We start from the raw sequence: 6,000 nt of genomic DNA, 5'->3' as shown, positions 1-6,000 counted from the left end.
AAAAAAAAAGGGTAAGAAGGAAAGAGGAGAATTCCAAACCAATCTCCACATGCCCCCAGATGCCGCTCGTCGTAGGTTACGCCGATTTGTAGGGGCACCGCGTGGCATCTTTTTATTTTATGAAAACTTTACAGGTATTAACTAATACTTTTTCAATCCTTAATATAAGACTCATTTAACTAATTTGATTAGATTAAGAAAGTTAGGTAAGTTAGTTAATTATGAGAAATGTGATGCGTTTTTTCTAAAACACCATAATCATCTTTCTTAATACCCCATCTCCCTCTTCTACTTGATTATAGTTGAGGGAGTATCTATAGGGGTAATTTAGAGAAAATTGATAAATATGAGAAATGGGTATTATATTTAAAACCAAAACCAACTCAATAATTGGGTCCTATATTAAGGACCGGAGGAGTATTTTTTTCGTTTTTTATTATAAGATCTAATTTTTTAAATTGGTTTGTTCTTTCTTATAAGATTCTCTTTGAGTTTGTCTAAGCATTTAATACAGTATTATTTATTTTATTCATAATTTAATGTATTTAGGGAAAACCATATTAGAGGTACCTATATTTTTTGTAAATTTTCAACGTGGTACCTATATGTTTTTTTGTTCTTAACTAAATCTTTAATGTTGCTCAATTAACATCATTAATCCTTATATAGAGACTAAAAATGCCAATAGAACAAAGTTATAAGAGCTAATGTTGCTAAAAAAAATAAAATTAAATGTTTAATCAAGAGTAAAAAATACATAGGTACCAAATTAAAAATTGAGAGAAAGCAGAGGTACCTATGATATGGTTTTCCCATGTACTTAATACATTCTCTTTCTTCATTCATCTCACTATTACTCTTTTACCTTTATCCATTTATATATAGGGGTATACTTGCTACATATTAATTATTTTTAACTAATTTTAATTATTTTTTTAAATCCTATAATTTAGTTAAAAAAATATTATAATAAGAGACAGGGTAGTACATGACTACGTAGAGTACTAGAACTCTGATCCACATGGAACAGCCACTGGCGCTAAATATATAGGGTGCTGTTGAGAACTGAAGAAATTTTAAGAAAAAAAGCACGGAAAACAGAATCAGCGATTAATATAATTTTTTTATTTTGATTTTAATCATTCAAAATTTTGTCAGTCTGAAATATTAGTTTTTATAATGTAATAAAAACTTAAACTATTTTATGCCTTAAATGATCACATACTATAGTTTAAAGTTGAAGGGACCAAAATCAATATAAATACAAGTTTAAGTGACAAAAATTATATTAAAGTCAAGAAAATAATTATGGGTTCAGTTGTATCATATACTCTGAAGGATTCTTCGAGCTGTTAGTATATTAAATTAATTTTGGGCTATATGGTTTTTTATTTTAAAATTGAATTAAAATTTGAAACTAGTCATTTTAATTTTTAAATTTTATTTTATTTTGGTCCATCTAAATATTTTTGTCCCTGAAACAATGTCTTAGAGGGCAAAACCAATGATTTTAAATTACAAAGACCAAAACTAAAATAAGTTTAAATTTTATATACCAAAGATAATATTTTTTTTGATTGAATACCAAAGATAATATTAACTTATTAATTTTTTATGCATTCATTATCCCTAAAATATTTTTCTAATAACATTTAATATCTTAAAATAATTTTTAGTGCAATTCTTAAAGTATTTTTGTCAATAACACTAGTATCAAAAGTTAATTTAGAATAATCCAATAATTATTCACCATAACATTTTGAATATGAGAGGTTTTCATAACTTTTATATTTTATACTACTCCATCCGGTTTTTTTTAATAAGAGTTTGATAACTAAATTACGCAATTTGAGAAAACAGTTAGAATTAATTAAAAATAATAAATATGTAAAAATGATTTTTTTTTCGAGTATACCCTTATTTATAAGGGGATAAGTATGAGAGAGAAATAGAGGAATAATGAGAGAGTATGAAAGAGAAAGTAATATGTCAAGTTATGAATATTTTAATTAATGCAATGTATAAAATTAATTAGAAACAAAAATAATAAAAATAAATTAAATGTTTAAACAAGTCCAAGTAAGTTCTTATAAAAAAGGATAAAGGTAGTTTAAATTTTGAGCTCTTGTAAAAAAATCAGGAGGGAGTAACTTTTTGTTTGTGTAGCTTTTTGTCTATGTTATGATCCATATCATAATATTCTTAAATACAAAAAATAATTAATTAATTTCATGCATTCGAAAAATTGGATGAGTCGACTATTTTTCTAAAAATATTAAGATTTCACATTTTGTCATTTAATAAGCATTTTTCTAGTACTTTGGAACTCGGACTCTCTCTTGATACCTTTTCTACAGGCTTGGATCCTCTATGGTCACGGTGTTGACCGCAAGCGCAAGGAATGCTTCACTCAATTTTGCACGGGATAAAAAAAATCTGAAAACACGTGTAAGTCACTCGCTGAGAAAAGTTTTAGAGCTAAATGTAGGTCACTTATAATATATTTAATATTTATTTTTTTAATTTTAATTTTATTTGATTCTCATTTAAACAAAAAGAGAGAAAAAGGGGGAGATTGGAGAATGATTATTAAATATAGAGAAAGATAAAAACTTTAATAAAAGTAAAATTGTTAATTTAATGCATTCATTAATATACGAAAATATGTTACAAATGACTTGTATTAAGATCTAGAGTGGCATGCTATTGATTAAGTCATGTCATTTTTTAATGTTACAGTTTTAATTATTTTCAATGTTACGGCTGAGATTAAATTTTCATTAATTCATTATTACTTTATAACAAGATGTTCTGACTTTCGATTTTACTTATAAAACTTGATTTGTAAACTATAAACGATGTTTTATAATTAAAATCGGATGTGGCATTAAATTTTTAGGAAATAATAACCATTGGTATTTTTAAATTGAGAGTCTTTGAATGTGATTTTTCCAATACTTTTACAGCAGTTAAATAGAGCAATTTTAATTATAAAAAGTTTGAGGCTGGATGGAGAACATGTGTCCACGGTCAATATAGTGATTGCAGAGTATCGCATGCCTTCGTACTCAATTTGAAATGTTTATCACATTTACTGAAGTGTAAAAGAATTTCAGCCAAAAAAAAAAAATTAAGTAAAAAGAGGATTACCCCTCACATGAACAATTTAATTGAAAAACGAAATTTAGTTGTGCTTTCACGTACTTAATAGATATACTCTTTTTAAGTACGAAATTTAGTAAAAAGAGTAGTAGTGTAACCTAAGACAATCTGCCAGTGGTAATGATAATTATCATTCATTTTCAATTCATGGGACATGTGTTTTCCATGCTTCCAGTTGATTTCCTTCGATTCATGGACAGCTGTCATTAGGTTGAACTTGTAGAAGAATGTTGATGTAAAACCCTTCATTCAAAGAAAACTACTCCAAAATCATCATGATAGAAAATTATTGAAGCCAACTGTTAAAAGTTAATCACGCAAAATCCTGAGCTACAGAAACAGCCAATTTTTACGGCAAGGACATGTTGATACTCTCTAATAGAAGCAAGGAGAATAGAATCTGCCGTTGCTTCGTATAAAAGTGACATTTACTCACAGGTGATCTGATCAAGCAGAAATGTGGGTGGCGAATGGGCTAATAATAACCAGAGAAAGCCCAGCAAAAAGTGGAAACAGAAGGGCGCCTGTTAGGCCCATGTAGGACGCAAGTGGGCTAATGTTTTGGGCCTATCACTGAGACACCATAGTGGGGCAAAACTGTTCTACGGGTAAACGCTTAAGGGCCTGTTGTGAGTTTATCTTGCCCATCATGGTATCACTTGGAAGGAATTGGATCAAGTGTCTTGCTCTTTACTTAGGCTGTTCCTGAATTCCGCCTAAAATTTTATTATATTAAAAAACTGCTCTCCAATACCCTAGTGAAGAAAAAGAGCCAATGAACGCGAGTGTTTCTAACCTACTTAGGTAAATTATTGCATGAATGAAGAAAAGGGAAATAAAATCTAATTATTGGGTGTCATAGTGAAAGTCTAGAGCCAATTTACATATTGCCCCAACAATTGCCAGTGGCCTAATGGCATCAAAGATCTTTCTATAGTGATGTGGTAATAGATTCAATACTCTAGCTGTCTTTGAAGTGTGAGTGGGTGAAACACGTCAATAGTCTTGTAATTTAATAGCATGAAAATTCTTCTATATGTGGGAGATAATGTGTCTTAAGTCAGTTGTGTTTGACCCCTTAAATAGAAAAAGGGGTGTGTGTAGTATTTGCAGTTAATTTAAATTTAAATTAAAAATGAAATAAAAAATTGCACCATGATTTTTCTAATATTTTTTTGGCCAACAATCTTACTTAAGACATTGTTGAGCATTAAATGTGGATATCTCTTTTAGAAAGGGTTCAAATCCTGATTCATTGTGTTGTGAAGAACTAACCCTTTTCTCTTAATCTAACCCGTTGGTGATTTTTCTCATATTCCTTGTTTGGTTGCAAAGGATTTGCCACAAGCGGGGGCTGGTGACCTTTATTAGGCCTGAAAATGGGCTTAGAACTTAAAAGCAGATTCATTTTATCTGTGAATGGGTCAAGAAGCATTCACAGAATTGGTCATGTGCTCACTGTTAGGGTGCGTTTGGTATGAAGGATTTAAAAGAGAGGGGGAAGGATTTTAATTATTTTTTCTTGTTTGGCAGGATAAAATTTTAAGAGTGGAGAGAAAATTTTTTACATTTTCCCTCCCCTCCCCTCATAAGCCTTCTCTCCAAAATTGGGGAAATTTGAGAGGAAAGGATAATATTTTGCCTTATATTGACTAATATGCCCATATTATTTTTAATATTTTCATCTTACCCTTTTGTCCTTATCATAAGGAAATCATAAACCTTGTGTTTGTTTTTAGCCGCAGCCTCCATCTCTGCTCTCTGGAACTCAACTCATTCGATAGTTCCTCCATCTTTTCTGGGTTCTTTTTTGGGTTTGCCTCTCTTTCTTCCCTTGGGACATTGCAGGTTTGTGCCTCCTCTTTGAGAATTCCTCCATTTTTTGATTCTCTTTTCCTGTTAGCTCAGCCAGATGGAGGAAAAATTTTCTTCTTTTTTTTCCTGACTAGTGAAAAGTTATTTATCGTTAAATTTTATTTCAAATTGCTTAGTTTTATTTTGTTGCTTATCAAGATTGTTTAAATATGTCGTGACTGAAGAAGGGTTTTGCTTTGCTCCCTGGTTGTTGGCCTAGAATCAAACTTGAACCCTCTAGATTTGAAAGTCAATAATCCAACTCTCTCTCCCATGCATCTTAAAGGTCAGCAAACTAAAATTTGTCATACAAATTGTACTTTTGTCAAAAAATGAAGAGATACCTGTTATGTTGAGCTACATCAGTTAACTGGGCTGCTAGAAGTTTTCCACCACCTTACTTAAAATCTTTAAGTACTAGCTTATTTGTCATTTGTTAAATGATATAAGAGAAAGAAATTTGGGATCTAACCCTTATAAAATTTTTATTTTATAACTATGGTGAATATTACTCAAGCGGCATGATTTCAACTCAAGTGAGGCTTAATTCAAACTCAAAGTTATATCTTAATCAAACATTCCTGAGTTGCGTAGAACCTGTCTTGTTAGCCAATGAACAAGTTTAAAAAGCTCACATTTCTTTGTAATTGATTATATTTTACATTTTTTTTGCATGCACTCATCTACAACCTTTAATTGCATACCAGCCTCCACCCTTGCATATATACACAATACTTTTCAAAATGTTCTCACAGGTTAAGAGGAATATTGAATGTACAGTGCCAAAAATCATATATATATACACTGAGTGTTTAAATGGTATACTTACTTAATGTATAATCTATAAATGTATATATGGTTGCGAACAAGTGATGTGAATGCAAATGTGTAAGTATATTAAAAAACTAACACAGTGGCTTCAAATAATTCTCATAGGTCAAGCATACTAGATGTTCTTTCTGAATCCCATCTTGAGTTGGCTTT

The sequence above is a fragment of the Neltuma alba genome, unplaced genomic scaffold (assembly GCF_004799145.2).
Source record: "Neltuma alba isolate B1F8T4 unplaced genomic scaffold, ASM479914v2 tig00011995_pilon, whole genome shotgun sequence".
In the NCBI taxonomy this organism is placed as follows: Eukaryota; Viridiplantae; Streptophyta; class Magnoliopsida; order Fabales; family Fabaceae; genus Neltuma; species Neltuma alba.
Note: the sequence above shows the minus strand (reverse complement) of the source record.